Raw genomic sequence first — 20198 nt, 5'->3', positions numbered from 1 at the left:
ATCAAGCTTTGACGATAGCCTATTAGTTATTACTCTCATAAACAGTTTGTACATTTGGGACAACAGGGAAATTGGCCTATAGTGTTTCAGATCTCCCCTGTCTCCTTTTTTGAAGAGAATTATTGTCAAGCTTTCTTTCCAATCATCTAAGATTTTTCAATTCTTCGAGAATAATTTCACTCCCCTCCTTTAACATTTCGGCAAGCATTCCATCTGGGCCCGGAGCCTCATTGTTCTTTAGTTGTGCCATAGCTTGTTTTATTTCGAAGGATTCTATATTAGGGAGTACTTCTGAGTTCACATTTATTATCTTTTTTTTAAGATTTCTTTTGCTGTGTTATCTGGGTCTTTGTTTGAGGAATATAAATCACGGTAAAATGTTTGTGTAACTTTTAGGATTTTGTTCTTTTCTCTTGTTTCTTTTCCATCTTTATCTTTTAATGAGATTATTAGAGGCTTTCCTATGTTTGGTCTTAAGCATTTTAGGCCTCGATTATTTTCTATAATTTTTTCTACCTTGTTTTCATTGTAGATCCTTAAGTCTTCCTTTACTCCCTTCTATATTTGTTTATTTAATTCTTTGAAACCGTCGGTGTTTCGCTTTCCTTCGCTTAGAAATAGGCGTCTCTTTTCCATCAACCGTTTTGTTCCAACGCTTATTTTGTCTTCTTTACTTTTCGTTTTCTTTGCCACAGTCAGGCCTGCTTTCAAGAGCTTTCGTTGCATTTCTCTATTAATTGTGTTCATGTCGGTATTTTCTTGTTGATAATACCCTACAAATTCTTCTCTTAAGACTTCTCTATACTCTCTCCCGTCTGCTTAGACTTATTAAACAATAATACTGACAACAAATACTAAGTAATTTCACTCTGGACTAATATTCACATGTTACAAACGTCCTTAAACACGTTTTACAATTTAATTTGCGCCGGTTCCCCAATATTTTTGGTAAAAGCTAGGCAAAAATTTAAATTGCTTCTCACTACCATCAGTGGACAGTTTCCACCGCATTTATATTTATCATGGTAGGTGAGCCCAAGCGGGGATTTTGCGCGGTACTCAAGCGCGTCAGAAAATCAGTGGGGAGAAACCTTGCACCCTGTAAATGTACCCCAACCATATATTGACTCAATACAGAGGAGTGCGTTGGGGGCAGTCCGTAAAAAAAATCTATACTTCGAAAAAACTCGAAAACGTCAGATTAATACAAGGTAAGTACATGCAAAACAGTGTATATTTCAAAAATCTGACGATTTAAGCGAGTAAGGAAAGGGTCAAGTCACAAAATTTCACAAAAAAGCAAATATTTCGAAAAATAAACATCAGACCGAAAAACTGAAAACTACGTGTTCAATATTTTTCAAAAATCTATCGAATGACACCAAACAAAACCCCCCACAGAGGTTAGGTTACTTTAAAATCTTAAATAGGAATCCACATTTTAACAGCACATTTGAATGCCTTATGTAAAAATAAGTTTTATTCGAAACATTTTTTCGAATCATGGATAGATGGCGCTATAATCGGAAAAAACGATTTTTGGAAATGGAAAATTAAATTAAAAAATGAAAACTCCCCACTAAAATTAAAAACTTAACATTTTTTGGTTTTAGGACCTAATCTGCACAACCCAATAGATCCTCATGACACTTTAGTAACTGCAAATTTAGCATCCAAGGATCCCCTACTATCAATAAGTTATGGTATGTAGATGGTTGCTATTAAAAACCTTAGCTGCTTAAAAATATTTATTCATATCTTTTGTAACACAAAATCATATCATTTTAAATCTCTTATAAACTATAAAAATTAAAAATATAACTATATGTACAAAAAGTAAAAAATATCAACGAAAAAATATAAAATTGCACTTATTTAATTCAAACAGAAATAATTATTTGTTTTTATACTATAAAAATATTTCCTCTTCAGTTAGCTAAATATTCGGATAGGATTTATAAATGTATGTACAATAGGTTAGTATGTGGGTATAATGGAGTAATAATGTTTAATGGAGAAAATCACAATTTAATAGAAAAATAGGAATTTTTAAATCTTCTTAACGGAAGAATTCCTTGTACTACAGGATTCTGGCAAGGATTTTTCAGGTATTGTTAAAATATATCTAAATGAAGTTCTGCGAAGGTAGAGAAGATCCTGCTCTGAAAATGAACGTACAATTGATTTAGGAGAATACTTTGTACATTCTATATTTCGCTGATGAACAAATAATTATAGCCAGGACAATGATGGTTCAGAATTTACGGTTAGAAGGTTATTTAAAGAATATGAAGAATGAGACGTACACATGAATCGGTCTGTGCATTGGGAGCACAACAAGAAACCTGATCATAGATGAGAACACTGTAATTAATACTTGTAGGGAGTACACATATTCACGCACAATTAACCATAGTGGCCGGACTGAAAAAAAAATAGAGGAAAGATTAGTGAGAGGGTGCAAAAGTCATAGCTCTAAATTCAATACTGTGGTCCAAACATATATTTTATAAAAGAAAACACTTATTTAACTCAATATTTAAAAGTATCGTACTCTATGAATGGTATGACAGGCAAATACATCCATTGCAAGCTTATTGTCCTTGAAAATGGACTTCTGACGAAGATCTGCCAGAAAATCAAGACTGTAAAAATACCCAATGACCAAATACGACAAAATATAAGTATCATCAATTATTATTGACGAAAATGAACGCACATAACATATTTGTTCAAAAAAATTGATGACAGATGACTTCCTAAGCAAAAACATGGGTGTCAGTTGAAGGAAGGAAAAGAGGAAGACCAAACAGCCATAATTAGATCAAAGAGAAATGTAAGAGGTGAAAATTCAGTCAGAAGATTGGGACGACAAACAAGAATGGACACTAGGAACTAGAAAACGTCAGACGCTATGAAAAGCGGATGAAAAAAAATTGCCAGGGAAGAGAAGCGATATTAATGATGTTTGAACACGATTTTGGACAGTTGTATCGATCAAAAAGAAAAATACGACAAAATCACAATACATTTCTATCATTTGTTAGTTATTTTATTATAAAGAGTTTTGCCTTACAATGGCTTAACTTAAGCCGTAAAATATTAATTCAAATAAGATTAATTTGACTAACCTAGATTTAACAATATTATCTACTGTATATGCTTGAGTATTTAGTTATTTAAAATGAAACATTGTTCACAATAATTTGTATAAAGAAGATGGAGAAAACAAAAGTAAGGCACATATGTGGCAACAATTACAATTTTACGAGCCTTAGTATAAAAAAATGAGTGAAATCTGAAAGCATTTTCAGTCTTTTCGCTGATGCTACAATTTAATAGCTATTTAACTAAAACACAAGTGAAAGAGTAAATGATCTATGCAAAATCCTTGATGACTATCTATTTCCTGAGCTTTTTAAAAAATTATAAAGCATACAGGTTGATAAATAGCGGACAATAGGAAACTCTACAATATACATTCATCACCTGTCCGCTTATAGACGGGTGTCCCGAAAAGAATGGTCATAAATTATACCACACATTCTGGGGTCAAAAATAGTTCGATTGAACCTAACTTACCTTAGTACAAATGTGCTCACAAAAAAAGTTACAGCCCTTTGAAGTTACAAAATGAAAATCGATTTTTTTCAATATATCGAAAACTATTAGAGATTTTTTATTGAAAATGGACATGTATAATTCTTATGTCAGGGACATCTTAAAACAAAATTATAGTGAAATTTGTCCACCCCATAAAAAATTTATGGGGATTTTGTTCCCTTAAACCCCCCCAAACTTTTGTGTACGTTCCAGTTAATTCATTATTGTGGTACCATTAGTTAAACACAACGTTTTTAAAACTTTTTTGCCTCTTAGTATTTTTTCGACAAGCCAGTTTTTATTGAGATGCGCCTTCTTTTTCAATATATTTACGTAAAAATTTTATGGGGGTTTTGTTCCTTTAAACCCCCCTAATGTTTGTGTATGTTCAAATTAAACTATTATTGTGGTACCATTAGTTAAACACAGTGTTTTTAAAACTTTTGTCTCTTAGTATTTTGTTCATAAGTCACCTTTTATCGAGATGTAGCTTCTTTTTCAAAATATACCTAAAAATGTAAATTATAAATAAATTTTCAGATTATTAACAGGTCTCTATAACCGTACTTAACCATATACAAATATGTGGTGGAATCGACAAATATTCAAAATATCTCGATAAAAACTGGCTTATCGAAAAAGTACTAAGAGGCAAAAAAGTTTTAAAAATAATTTGTTTAACTAATAGTGCCACAATAATAATTTAATTGGAACGTACACAAAAGTTTGGGGGGGTTTAAGGGAACCAAACCCCCATAAAATTTGTATGGGGTGCACAAATTTTACTTAATTTTTTTTTTTAAGATATTGCTGTCGTAGAAATGCCACATGTCAATTTTCAATAAAAAATCTCTGAGAGTTTTCGATATATGAAAAAAAATCGATTTTCATTTTGTAACTTCAAAGGACTGTAACTTTTTTTATGTGCACTATTGTATATAGGTAAGTGAGGTTCAATCAACCTATTTTTGACCCCAGAATCTGTGGTATAATTTATGACCAATCTTTTCGGGACACCCTGTACATTCATCACCTGTCCGCTTATAGACGGAGAGGCAGCGCTGAAAAATCTCTTTGAATTTACTAAAGCTAGATTATTCGCAGTTGATTACTGTGAGTGTGTAGAGAAACATACTGTGGTCGGTAAAGCGAAACGTAGAACAGGGGTTACTGAGAGGGTATCAAAGTTGCTTTCCTACGAAGGTAATTATTTCCATTTACTAAGGCTGAAAATCAGTACACACATTCTAAATTAAATATAAGTAAAAGTTATTATAGTCGGTCAGCTGTATGACGGGACAGAGCCGGTCGGTCTGCCCCAATAGTCGATTGAGGAAATGAAGCATTTTGGCTTGCAATTTTTTCGTCCAGCATGGATTTACTTGAAATTTTCACAGAAGGTAGGGAATAGTCCAAGGATCATTTTCTATATCATGCCGCTATCATACGCTAAAACCTTGGAAGTGGTTGCCACCCCATCTCGGGGGTGGGAATTTTTTATTACATTTTAACCATGTAATTCGATGGAAAAAGTGATTCTAAGAAAAAAGAATGTGTGTGTACTTTGTACGCACGTAAGAAGTTATACTTCTATTATATAATTTTAACGAAGTAATTGTATTGTATTCTATTTAAATATTAAACTAACTTTCTTATCTACCACTTTCAAAAAATTTTTATTAAAACAACTAAAAAATAATGAATCGTAGAGGATTGGAACCCGGGACGTTTCGAACTCTGACCGAACGCTCAACAACTAGACCACCGAGGTCATGTGATTGACACGTACGTTTCGGATATAATTATGAGTGCAGCTGATCTCACTACTACCAACTTTGTTAAATTTCGAAACAGTAATTTCACTTTTATTTAATAATGGTACGGTAAACAATCCTCATTTTTTAATATGTTATTCCTTACAAAAATACCGTTAATTTAAGCACAAATAATTAAAAATCGTAAATTTGGGTCAAAAGTTATTAACTTTTTAAGAATTCCCATAAGAGCCCATGTTAAAACTTAACTTTGACCCTTAATAGTAATTAAACGGCACGGTAAAACATTTTTTAAAAAATCAAGTCTTAGTTTTTTTAAGTAAACTATAACATACTAAAATTTCATGCAAATCCTTAATTCTTTGCCGAAGGTGTAGAACGTCATTAAACTTGTGATATTTTGAAAATTGATCAAATTATTTTAATTTTGAATTGAAATGATTTAAGTGCACTTTACATCAACAATAAATTGAACAAGAAATTGACAAAGTTATTCAAGGCCAAATTTGACGAGTACAAAATGTATGGTTTGTAAAAGAAAATGAAGGAATTTGATGAAATAGAACAATTGGATATGTTTTATTTTGTCAAATTTCTTTATTTTCTTTTTATTCACGGCAAAATTGGATGTAGAATTGTGTTTTGTATAAGCCAAATTTGACCTTGAATAACTTGTTGTCAATTTCTTGTTCAATTATTGTTGATGTAAAGTGGACTTTAGAATTGAAAAAAAATACAACAAAACATATAGTAAGAAAACAATATATTAGGTGAATATTGATGGTAATCAAATTATATAAATAAAAGTATTACATTATTACATACTATGTACTTTGGCAGATCAAACAGGTAGGTAGGTTTATACCCATGATACATTAACAATTATTACGTACCTGTTGCTTTTAAAAACTATTTAAAAGTCACTACAATATTATAAACTGTTTTGTTTCTGTCCTCACAACAATAAAACTAATATATTATACATTTGTCTACCTTTACCTTTTCCTCCAAACCACAGCTGTCCTACAGCTGCCATATTGGATAATTTTTGACATGTCATTTGAACATCCAATCAGAACAAAGTTATAATGCGCGTATGCGCCTGGGTGATGCGTATGCGCCTGGTTTTAACATATAAAAATTCACCCTCATCGCGCGTAAAGAAGTATAACTTCAAAAATGTTTTTTACATTTTCTTCGTAAAACTAATATTTTTCGAGTTATTCGCGCTTGAAAATAACAGTTTTTCGACGAAAAAATCGACTTTATTAGATGGTTTTTTTACGAATACATACCTCGAAAAATACGCATTTAATCAAAACAAAACTGTAGATATCAAAATTGTATCTTTTAGTAGCACAAACCAAATTCTTTTCCAATAATATCTTTAAGACCAATACAAACCGAGATACGGCATGTTAAAGGTTAGCTTTCTTCGTCAAATGCATAATTTGAAATATTCAAAGCCAAATAATGGGAAAAATTTGCATTTTTCGAGGAAACCTTAAATAATATTTTTTCAAGTATACAATTAGACCTTTCAAAAAATAATAATAAAAAGTTTCTAGCATGAAAATTAAGCGACTTATAATCAAAAAAATGTCGGTACCTGCTTTTATTTACGAAAAAATCAGTGAAAACAACCCCCTAACTGCCTTCCTAATTCAAAATTGGTCTTCACCTTTCTGTAGTTCCTTTTATATTTATATTATCAATACACTCAAGGAGTTTGACCTATTTAAAACGCCTAATTTTGGAAAAATTGGAGTTTAAAGAAAAATTGATTTTTTGCAATTTGGTATTTTTCACCTTTTACTTTAAAATATCTCCTAAAATACTGAAGATACGAAAAAAATTATAAACTACTAAATTGTATCTTTTTTAATGGCTAAAATTACCCTGTGCATAGATTTTCATTACAGTGAATAGTTAGCCATATATAGCTGTTTAAAACCTCTATTTACCAGCATACACCCCTTTATTCGAGCCCTTTAAACCCTCCCCAATTAAAAACTAAGGGATCTTACGGAATTTAATTTACACAGTCTTATAGCTCTTCAAAGATCCTACAAAATCATTTATGAAGAAACTTTTTATCGCCAAAAATATATAGAATATTTTTCGAGGTATTCTCAAAAAACCCTCTAAAAAGTCGATTTTTTCGTCGAAAAACTGATATTTTCAAGCGCGAATAACTCGAAAAATATTAGTTTTACGAAGAAAATGTAAAAAACATTGTCTTCTTAGAATCAGCTTTTCCATCGAATTACATGGTTAAAATGTAATAAAAAATTCCCACCCCCCGAGATGGGGTGGCAACCACCCGCAAGGTTTTAGCGTATGATAGCGGCATGATATAGAAAATGATCCTTGGACTATTCCCTACCTTCTGTAAAAATTTCAAGTAAATCCATGCCGGACGAAAAAATTGCGAGCCAAAATGCTTCATTTCCTCAATCGACTATTGGGGCCGACCGACCGGCTCTGTCCCATCATGCAGCTGACCGACTATAATAACTTTTATTTATATTTAATTTAGAATGTGTGTACTGATTTTCAGCCTTAGTAAATGGATTTAATTACCTTCGTAGGAAAGCAACTTTGATACCCTCTCAGTAACCCGTTCTACGTTTCGCTTGACCGACCGCAGTATGTTTCTCTACACACTCACAGTAATCAACTGTGAAAAATCTAGCTTTAGTAAATTCAAAGAGATTTTTCAGCGCTGCCCCTTGGTCTATTATCTATATAAAATTCCAACAGAATTCTGCATCCTTAGTACTCAAATATGAGTAAAATTAAATAAGGAAAGGCAGCTTTAGATTTAATTCGATTCGGGGGGCCATCACCATCGGCCTGTGGTGTATCCCGAAGCGAACTAATTCCGGCTGTCCCACTATGGTGGTGGCCCCCGAATCGATTACAAAATCGATGCAAAAATATCGAATAGTATGAAATAAACATTACAATACAGAAATAATTAATTAGTAGTTGGTTTTATTGATGACAGCTTTGTTATAACGAAATGTTAAATAATATATAAGATTATATAACTGAGATGTTACAATACAGAGCTATCTCAAAAAAATTTGTGGTGTCTAGACAAGCCACTTAGAAAAATTAGAATAGTAATTTAATTCATTGGTTACGTATGCTATTTGCTTATTGTGATTTTTATTTCCAACGCATGTTCGATTTTTTAACAAAATAGAACTGATTTCTAAATCTTCTTCTGGAATGATAAATTTTCGACTACAAGGACATACAAAGTATTTAACTTTCTACATAACTTCTAAAATATTCAAAAATGAGTTTATCATTTTTATTCTAAAAATAAAAATGGAAGAAAGTATAGCACCGCATTTAAGTCCACATTACTTACTATTTTTATTGAGAATAAACCACAATTATTTCAATTTAAAATATGTTTATTTTGAAGTTTCAAAAAATCGAAACGTCAAAATTAATTTTAAAACGTATTTTGAACTGAAATTTTGGTTAATTCCCAATAAAAAAATACTAATAATATATTAAAAAAATGTAAAAAATACTTTTTATACAACTAAAATTAGACGAACGTCTCTTTTGTATCGATATGTTAGCATTAAGAAACTTTATTTTTTAAGAACATATAATAAGTATTAATTATAATCATAGTCTCCCTTTATACCATTTAGCGCGACTTTGGGATTATATCAGGATAGTGTGAACAAAATCATATATTACCTTCAACAATATGGACTTAATACAAACGTAAAGAAAACAAAGCTGATGATCATAAGTAAGAAAAAAATAATAGAAGGTCAATAATAATAAAATTGCGAAGATTATGGCCCATAGATCTTCGCTGAAACTGAGGTGAAACCGCTGGGTGATGTACCTCATAACGCCATTTTAGTGTACAATACTACATTGATATAAGTTATTGTACTTGTTATCAAATTAACTCATAGAATATGTAATTCTGATTGTTAATAAATGCTTACAAAAAAAACTTTACGTCAAACGTCAACCCAACCCCTATAGAACTAGTGACGCACTACAACTATCTCGGTACTATAATAAATATAGGATGAACCAACAACCAAGAAATAAGACCGCGCATCGAAAAAGCTAGATCCACCTTCAATCGTATGGGGGTCTTTAAGAGCCACAATCTCTCTCTTCGTATAAAAGTAGGAATGCTGTGATGCTACAGCTTCTCTGTCCTTTTTTATGGTGTTGAATCCTGGACCTTGAACGATGATATATACAGAAAAATGGAAGCATTTGAGATGTATACAGTGCCGGCAAAAAAAATCTTTACATTGCCAAATAAATCACCAAATTTTCAGACAATTTGCATGCGTTCTGTCTGCGCTTGGAGGGGAGGGTAGGGGACGGGGGATAGCGTATTTGCGACGGCAATTATCTGTAGTTTACGGACTGTTTAGCTTATTTAGGGTATTCTGCGCGTTTGCACTGTAAACAGTTAGATTTGTGCGGGTAGTCAGTGTTAAACTTCGTCTCATTTACCTCATAAAGTTTGAGATCGTCAAATTCCAAATTGAACTGACAAATATGAGTCGAAAGAAACTCACAAAAGAGGAGAAGGTTCATGCTTTAACATTGCTGGAGAAAGGAGACTCTGTAATTACCGTAGCACGTGATATTGGTGCTTCAAGGGGGGCTATTTATCAACTGAAATGTTCGGCTGCAACGTTTCAGTTGATAAATAGCCTCTCTTGAAACACCAATATCACGTGCTACGGTAATAAGAGAGTCCCCTTTCTCCAGTAATGTTAAAGCATGAACCTTCTCCTCTTTTGTGAGTTTCTTTCGACCCATATTGGTCAGTTCAATTTAGAATTTGACGATCTCAAACTTTATGAGGTAAATGACACGTAGTTTAACACTGACTACCCGCACAAATCCAACTGTTTACAGTGCAAATGCGCAGAATACCCTAAATAAGCCAAGCAGTCCGTAAACTACAGATAATTGCCGTCACAAATACGCACACAAATACCCCGTCCCCTACCCTCCCCTTCAAGCACAGACAGAACGCACGCAAATTGTCTTCAAATTTGGTGATTTAGTTGGCAGTGTAAAGATTTTTTTTGCCGGCACTGTACTTAAAACCCCCCGGACTGACTGAGTTACAAATAAGTCGTCAGAATGAAATGAATGAAGAAAAATACCCTGGTTGAAAATCCTCAGTACCTGATTCAACACATCATCTGCTCACATTTTCCGCGCTGCTCCAGATAAGATAAAAATGGCCATGATGATCGCCAACATTCGTCACGGATAGGCAATTTAAGAAAAAAGAGTCTGCTAACAGGGCAGAATATTTACACAGATCCTGAGGCTGAAAGGCCACCAAAACTTTTAAGAAGACCACTGAATACACTTTTAAAGCCTAGTACAGACACATAGGATACAATAATACTTGCATACATATAGCATAAGAGTTGTTTAAAAGAAATATTGCAGTGAGAGAACTAATTTTCGAAGAGCAAGGTTATTGTTAGTACATTCTTTCACGGTTTTTGCTGTAAATTTTAAAAAACCGCTTGGATTGATATGAAATTTGGCATACACATAGCCTTACATGTCAAAGAAAAAAATTGATATTGTGCCGATGCGTGCTTTTGCCCTGAGGGGTGAGTTTCACCCCATCTCGGGGGTGAAAAATATATGTCCAAGATAAGTCCCGAAATGGATAAACTGACTAATTTTAAACAACTTTTGTTCTATAGAGTTTTTTCACCAAACCAATACTTTTCGAGTTATTTGCAAGTGAATATGTTCATTTTTCAACAAAATAACCACGTTTTTAGACGGTTTTTCGCAAATAACTCAAAACGTAAGAATTTTGTCGAAAAAAATATTCTTAGCTAAACTATAGCTTATAAAAAAGTGGAAAAAATGGTGTATATATTAGGTCTCTATACATAGCAAAAGCAGAGTTATAACTAATGAAAAATAGGTTCATATTCGAAAAATTCCAAATAGAATAATTCAATGTGAAATATCCAAATAATGAAGCATTCTTGGGGAAAACACATTTCAACTTTCTTAAAGTGTTTGAAAAAGCTTTATATCTGTTTTTATAAAAAAAATTTCCAACATCAAATATAAGGAAGTTACGCTCAAAATAAAGCTGGTCCCTTTTGTTTTGGCAAAAAAAAATCAGGAAGATCACCCCCCAATTAACAATTTAAATAAAATTAATCGTTATCGCTTCACAAGTTACTTTACTTATGTTGTGTTTATATGTATGATCTGTAAGTATCATCGATTCAAAGTGCTTATTTTTGAAAAAATTTGGTTTTAAAGTAGAATTTTTAAAAATTTTAGTTTTGAAAAAATGTTTTTTTTTCAAAATAACTTAAAACTTGTTAGATATACCAAAAATCTTAATCAATAAAAAAAAGTCGGCTTTACTTTTCTGAATATTTTGTATTTTTTTGTTTTTTCTATAAGATAAAAATTGGTTAAGATTCGGTGTTTCTAAATTTGCATACACTCGTGATAAGTGAGTCGTTCAAGTCCTTTTAACTACAGCTCTTTCAAAAATAAGGACTTTGAACTGATGAAACTTACAGATCATATGATCAATACATACGCGAGTAAAAAACTTGTGAAGTGGTAACAATTAAGTCCATTTGAAATGCTAATTAGGGGGTGATTTTCCCGATTTCTTACTAAAAAAAGGGACCAACTTTATTTTGAGCGTAACTTGTTTACCTTTGATGCTAAAAAATTATTTTAAACTATTAACTATTAACTATTAGCTATAACTCTGCTTCTACTAGGTATAGTGACCTAATATATACACCATGTTTTTCACTTTTTTGCGTGCTATATTTTTGATAAGAATTTTTTTTTCGACCAAATACTTACTTTTTGAGTTATTATTTGAGACCAAATAACTCGAAAAGTAAACTTGGTGAAAAAACTTTATAGAACAAAAGTTGCTTAGAATTAGTCATTTTATCCATTTCCGGACTTATTTCGAACATATATTTTTCACCCCCAAAAGGGGGGCGAAACTCACCCCTAGGGCAAAAGCACACATCGGCACAATATCACTTTTTTTCTTTGACTGGTTAGCTATGTGTATGCCAAATTTCATGTCAATCCAAGCGGTTCTTTAAAATTAAGTGGTTTTGCAATATTTTACCTTTACAAAACGTACTATACGAATTATTTAAAATGAGTAAACTACCAAACAATAATGTAGCTTTTGATCAATATTTGTAACATTCGTCATTTCTAAGAGTTCTTATGATTATATTGTAAAAATAAAATTTTTGACTAGAAATTTTGGATTGCAAATGCTAAGCATTGTGAACAAAGAGACGAGACTATCAATACCATACTACAATGTTACTTTAAATTAATATCAATTGTCTATTTAGTATATCTTTCAATAAAATATATTTTAGACAAAATTTGTTTTGTCTTTGTTTGTCAAAACCTTTGTTTCACATCTGCACTTACTGAAAAATCACTTATTCCAGCGACTCTTCTTTTTAGATACTTACTAGAAATACCTACCTAATCACCAGCAAAACGATACATCCAAAAATTTTCTTAAATTTGATATAATATAATGTGTGATATAACAATATGTATATAAAAAACTATGCAGATTTTTTTGTATTCGGCAGTTTAACAATCTTAATGTGATATTTTATAAAAAATATAACAGAAATTTGGGCTTCTGTGATTCGTAGATTTTGAAAAAGGTTGACTGTGTAAGCCATAAAAAACTGCTAGATTTAAAAATATTAAGAAGGGGTAGTAGTAGGAACACACTACAATAGAATCATTGTTATAGTCCGGTCAATGCCACACCTAGAAGGACAAAGAGTATTTGTCCTTCTAGGTGTTTGATCTAGGTTTGATCATCAGTGTATATTGTAGCATAGCTCTGGAGATAGCTTTGTACATACTTCTAAAAACCTTTTTTCAATTCATTTATTCATAAGTAGAGAGCGGAATATATGCAAAGTGCATATAGATGCATATATTGCATATTTTCAGACAATAAACACAACATTGCATATTTAAGCTAAACACGATTTATTTTGCATATTTTAAAAATAAATTATATAAAAGTTTAAAATTTTCCTCTCTTAGTTGGAATTCTATAACTTCGATATGAACGAGCTCGTTATTTATCTATCTATCGCTCATCTGGACTTTCCCATTACTACCTGAATTTAACAATTATGGGTGTTCCCAGAAAAATATTATTTTATTAGCGTAGCAAGTCATAGGTACCTAACTGCTTTTAAGGGTCTAATAATTATTTTGTCAGTTTCCGGCCAACATTTGTTTAAAGTAAACGTTGTATCTTATTTAGTGTTTTTGAAGTGATTGGTATATATTAAATTTAAATATGTCTACCATTCAAAAAAGTGCTTGGATAAAGTGTTTTCCCGAGTTAAAGCTAAGTGGAGACAAAGTATTTTGCAAGGCTTGTTCCAAAATCGTAAGTTTCATTTTCACATTTCATTTTTTAAATGAGGAACTGACAAACAAAAGCATCATGTCCCACAAAAGAAATTTTTCTGGAAAGAGTGTTTTTATTCGACAAATTCGCTTTTACTTCTATAAAGACGGACATAGAGAGAAGCATCAAAATACAAAAATCCATCAAATTGTAGACAATTCCGCTTTTGTTCTTCAGCTTAAGTAACGTACTTTGTTCTTTAAGTAACGTACAAATTGCTAAAGAACTTATGTTCATAAAAGTTAATTTTAGTTTTTTACCAGATCTAATAAAGTCATTAGAACAAAGGAATTTACAATTAAGTGATTCGTTTAATCTTGTTAACACTTTTTCTGCTCATTGTCAAAAAATTCCCGGAAATACAGGGATTACAATTAGAAATAAATTAAAAAATGTTTTAGAAAAAAATGAGGGCTTCGATTGTTTGAGGAAAGTTGTACGTATTTTTGAAGGCAACTTTTCTGAAGATCTTACGACTTAATATATGTTTTATTTTTGAGTATTTTTAATATGCATTTGCATATTTAGACAAATTTAGAAAAAATACTTGCATATTTGTATTAAAAGTAATGCATATACAGGGTGTTAGTAAATAAGTATGAAAAATTTTAAGGACTAATTCTACATGAAAAATTAATACCAGTTTGATCTATAAACATATGTCCGCAAATGCTTAGTTTCTGAGATAAGGGGTGTTGAAATTTTTATTTCAAACTGCCAATTTATTTATTGCTCTAAGATCAGTTGAGCTATGAAAATGAAATTTGGTGAGTTTTAGGAGGTAGTTATTACGAATTTTTTGACATACAATTTAGAATTTTATATTCATCATTGGCGCGCCTACGGGCAATGGTCTGAATTTTTTTAAAGAAAAAAATAGTACGCCACTGAGATATTTCGAATTAAAAATTATTTTTAAATTCCACGTCTAATTTATGATAAAAAACCTTTCCTGCCTTTTTTTCTTATGATGCACCGTTTTTATGCAGAAAAATAAAACATCTTGGCGCGTATTTTTCATTTCTTAATACATCATCAAGAACTATCCAATATAATAATACTAAACTAGAACAATAACAGAAAATATTACTAAGCCCTTCCATTCTGGGGTACGTGTTGTGCGACTCAATTTGAGCGTATTTTTAAACTACAAAAGAGAGCTCTTCGTTACTCCCTGAGACTCAATAGCAGAGTTCATTGCCAAGAATTCTTTAAAAAATTTAAAATATTAACTCTTCCTTCTTTGTTTGTTTTTGAATCCGTTTGTTTAATCCGCAAACATGCATCAGAAGGTCCAGAGAGACCCACTCACAACTATCCCCTTAGAAACGTGGAGCATAATCTTTATCTGCCAACCCCACGGTCTGAGCTGGTTAAGTGCTCTATACTATACAATTCGAGAAAAATGTACAATCACCTGCCATCTAACATCAAATCTATTGCAGCACTTCCCGCTTTTCGCAAGGCCTTGAAAGCTTATTTGCTGGAGAGAGCTTTTTATACAGTGAATGACTTTTTGATAAACGATTTGAATTCAGCAAATTGACTTACAGGATTATTACTTTCGAGTACTTTTATACATATTTGCAGCGGCATAGAACTTTTGATTTACTTTCCCTTTCCCTTTTCCTCGTTCGCCTTCTTTTTGCTCTGACGTTGTATACATATTGTTTGCAAAATTTTAAATTTTTTAATGTGTACTTAATAACTATAAAATTATATTAAGTAGTATAACTCACGCCATTTACTTGGTGTCTATTTCTGTTTTTGTTTTGTTTGTAGTTTTTTATTATTTTTTGTTTTTTATTGTATTTTTTTATTTTGTATAAGCTTTGTCCACAAATTGGTAAACATTTTTGACAATAAAGCATACCTTACTTACTTACCATATTCAAATAGCAAATTCCCAACTATAAACAAACGCATGTGTTACTATTCGCCGTCTCATTCGTAAAGAGGCTGTTAAATGTAATTTATTGCCCTAAACGAGGCGGATTCTCATTTTACAGGTCCAAACTGGTCAGTCTGCAAATTCAATTCGCTGTAGGTAGCGTGTTGGTTTTGCTGTTTAGCTTCCATGCGCGTTTGTTTACAGTTGGGAATATGTAAAATGAATGGACTTTAATAATATTTCAACTAGGTGCAAAGCTGCAAGAAATGTTTAAAATGATCTCCTTTACAGATAACAGAAGAATTGTATATTCATCATTGACGCGCGTACGGGTAATAGTCTGAATTTTTTAAAGAAAAAAATAGTACGCCACTGAGATATGCCAAACTAAAAATCATTTTTGAATTCCTCGTTCAATTTTCCACGACAAAAAATCTTTCTTTCCTTTTTTTATACGAGGCGCCGTTTTTATACAAAAAAATAAAACATCGTAACGCTTACCAAGTGCTTGAGGTAGTTTCCATATGCATAGAATATTAGTTCAAATACTTTGTAAACGTTAAGATGTTTAATTTTTTTGCACAAAAACGGCGCCGCATATGAAAAAAAGGCAAGAAAGATTTTTTGTGGCCAATTGAACGAGGAATTCAAAAATGATTTTTAATTTGACATATCTCAGTGGCGTACAATTTTTTTCTTCAAAAAATTCAGACCATTACCCGTACGCGCGACAATGATGAATATAAAATTCTTCTGTTACCTGAGATCATTTTAAACATTTCTTGCAGCTTTGTACCTAGTTGAAATGGTATTAGTAATGTTTTCTGTTGTTGTTCTAGTTTAGTATTATTATATTGGATAGTTCTTGATGATGTATTAAAAAATGAAAAATATACGCCAATGTTTTATTTTTCTGCATAAAAACGGTGCATCATATGAAAAAAAGGCAGGAAAGGTTTTTTATCATAAATTAAACGTGAAATTTAAAATTAATTTCTAATTCGAAATATCTCAGTGGCGTACTATTTTTTTCTTTAAAATAAGTCAGACCATTGCCCGTAGGCGCGTCAATGATGAATACAAAATTCTTAATTGTATGTCATAAATTTCGTAATAACTACCTCTTAAAACTCACCAAATTTCATTTTCATAGCTCAACTGGTCTTAGAGCAATAAATAAATTTACAGTTTGAAATAAAAATTTCAACACCCCGTATCTCCCAAACTAAGCATTTGCGGACATATGTTTATAGAGCAAACTGGCATTCATTTTTTCATGTAGAATTAGCCCTTAAAATTTTGCATACTTATTTACTAACACCCTGTATATGCGCATATTTTGGTAATGTTGTGTTGCATATAATTCGCTCTCTATTCATAAGAGTGTACAAAACATATCAGTCTTTTACAATAATTGTTAACGTAACATATTATATAGTTGAGAATCACCATCGACCGCAAAAGATTAAATTTTGTATTTTTGTAAATAAACTAACATGGTGAATCTAAAGAATATAAAGAGATCTTTAAGCAAAGGTATGATCCCTTGAGTGTCACAAATTTTCAGAAATAAAAAATCTCAATTGACTTAAGAAAATTTATCAAAGTTAAAAAAATCTGGATGTATAAACGGACAAAACACAAATATAAAATTGGTTCAAATAAAACACAATTTACTTATACCCCAGGCTGTGGGTGAAAAAACGTGATATAATTCAGGAATTTTTGAAACCTATCAGATGTTGTAAAGGACGATGCCAGGAACTTCTACTAAAATGTGACCAAAAATATTGTGAGCTTTTTTTTAATTGCGATTTTCATTTGTTAAATTTGCAATTTTTAAAGATTTTTAATTTTGCAGCTTAGGATATTGATTTTAGAGAAAAACTTTTTAATAGAAAGTTGTAGTAAATTATAAAACCTACAATTTGAGCTATGGTAAGTTTAATTTCATTTATTGGTTATTGCAAAACAGCATGCGAAAGGTCCAAAATGGCCGTTTTTTACAATTGCGTTATTTATTGTACAAATAATTTTTTTTATTTTTTAAAGCTTTAAAATGAAGATCTTTCAATTCCAAACATAAAACAAATTTCAAGGCCGGATTAACGAATTTGTTGCTTAGATATTATAAATTGTTTATCCCAAGAGGTCAAATGTCGAAGGCTATAACTTTTTTACGAAAAATCGTAGAGAGTTGTTGTAACATCCAATCTCCTTCTAAAGAGTTATATTTTCATATTCTGATGTAAATAAATGCGTAAAACATTTTTAACCATCTAATTTTTGGGTTTGAAAATAAGGGGGCAAATTTTGTTATAGACATTTAGAGCTGAAGCGACCCAGTACATCCTATGAGTTTTTAATTTACAGATTATTGTTGCTGAAGGGGAAACGAAGATTTATAAAAAAATAAAAAATTTCTACGACTAGCTGAAGCCGAGCTAAATGTTGGGTTTGAAAATAAGGGGGCAAATTTCGTTATAAACATTTAGAGCTGAAGCGGCCCAGTACATCCTATAAGTTTCTAACTTACAGATTATTGTTGCTAAAGACGAAACGAAAATTTATAAAAAAATAAAAAAATTTACAACCAACTGAAGCCGAGATAATTGTTTATTTTTTCTTAAATCGTAGTGCCTTTATTTATAACAATTAAGAAATTATTTTACAGTCATTGACTAAAGAAAGACTTATATTATCTTAAAATAAATTTAAGATAATATTATAATACATTATAAACTATAATTACATTTAATTATTAAAAATTATTTTTAAAATCGGTGCTTTTGCGAGAGGCCGAATTTTGCAAATCGCCCGGCTCGCTACAAATCCGCCCGCTCGGAAAATTTTTACGAAACTTGTATTAAATTTTGACGAAAAAAAATTTAAAAATATTACCTTTATAATATACAGTGTATTTACCACTGTATTTGTTTTTCTTGATAAACTTTTATATGTGAAATCTCATTTCTGAAGAAATAATATTACAAAAATGATACATATAACTATATTTTTAATTTTTGCATTGTTATATAAATATAATAATAATAATGTTACTTCTTATTATACAATATAAAACTTTTTCTTCTTGTAGTGACTATCCGTTTTGGATGTTGGCGACCATCATGGCAATTTGGCAAACCCCATTTGGAAACTGAGAACCAGGAAGGCGAAGGATTACCTTGCTAGCAAATTTACGTACGTCGTTCAACACAACAACTACAAATCTTTTTAGAGCAGCAGTAACGATTTAGTGTGCAAGTACAGATTGCCATGATGGTCGCCAGCATCCAAAACGAATAGTCACTACAAGAAGAAAAGTTTTATATTGTATAATAAGAAGTACCATTATTATTATTATTATATTTATATAACAATGAAAAAATTAAAGATATAGTTATATATTTCATATATATGTATCATTTTTGTAATATTATTTCTTCAGAAATGAGATTTCACATATAAAAGTTTATCAAGAAAAACAAATACAGTGGTAAATAGACTGTATATTATAATCGTAATATTATTAAATTGTTTTCGGTCAAAATTTAATACAAGTTACGTAAAAATTTTCCGAGCGCGCGGATTTGAAGCGAGCCGGGCGATTTGCAAAATTCGGCCGCTCGCAAAAGCACCGATTTTAAAAATAATTTTTAATAATTAAATGTAACTATATTTTATAATTATTTTTAATTTAAGATAATATAAGTCTTTCTTTAGTCAATGACTGTAAAATAATTTCTTAATTGTTGTAAATAAAGGCACTACGATTTAAGAAAAAAGAAACAATTATCTCGGCTTCAGTTGGTTGTAGAAAATTTTTATTTTTTCATAAATCTTCGTTTCGTCTTCAGCAACAATAATCTGTAAGTTATAAACTCATAGGATGTACAGGGCCGCTTCAGTTGTAAATGTTTATAATGAAATTGCCCCCTTATTTTCAAGCCCAACATTTAGCTCGGCTTCAGTTGGTCGTAGAAATTTTTTATTTTTTTATAAATCTTCGTTTCGTTTTTAGCAACAATAATCTGTAAGTTAAAACCTCATAGGATGTACAGGGCCGCTTCAGCTCTAAATGTTTATAACTAAATTTGCCCCCTTATTTTCAAACCCAAAAATTAGAAGTTTAAAAATGTTTTACGCATTTATTTACAGCAGAATATGAAAATATAACTCTTTAGAAGGAGATTGGATGTTTCACCAACTCTCTACGATTTTTTTTCAAAAAGTCTTCGACATTTGACCTCTTGGGGTAAACAATTTATAATATCTAAGCAACAAAGTCGTTAATCCGGCCTTACAATTTTTTTAATGTTTGGAATTGAAAGATCTTCATTTTAAAGCTTTAAAACATAAAAAAAATTATTTGTACAATAAATAACGCAATTGTAAAAAACGGCCATTTTGAACCTTTCGCAGG

General features: G+C 31.1%; 1 protein-coding gene and 2 long non-coding RNA genes across 3 annotated transcripts in view; 1 reads left to right on the top strand and 2 right to left on the bottom strand.

The window, feature by feature from the left end:
* LOC114338117 (protein toll) overlaps window positions 1–20198 on the bottom strand; it is a 123972-nt gene that overhangs the window by 40193 nt on the left and 63581 nt on the right. The window lies entirely within an intron of this gene.
* Window positions 1–20198, top strand: part of LOC126886836 (uncharacterized) — a 52133-nt gene that overhangs the window by 30831 nt on the left and 1104 nt on the right. The gene's annotated exons all lie outside the window — the stretch shown is intronic.
* On the bottom strand, window positions 1736–17635 carry LOC126886835 (uncharacterized). The gene is made up of 2 exons (XR_007698780.1): window positions 4637–17635; window positions 1736–3489 (listed from the first exon to the last, which is right to left on the bottom strand). It is a non-coding gene; the product is annotated as an uncharacterized LOC126886835 (long non-coding RNA).

This window comes from Diabrotica virgifera, chromosome 6 (genome assembly GCF_917563875.1).
Source record: "Diabrotica virgifera virgifera chromosome 6, PGI_DIABVI_V3a".
Lineage (NCBI taxonomy): Eukaryota > Metazoa > Arthropoda > Insecta > Coleoptera > Chrysomelidae > Diabrotica > Diabrotica virgifera.
The sequence above is the reverse complement of the archived record's forward strand: the minus strand, read 5'-3'. Positions and strand labels throughout refer to the sequence as shown.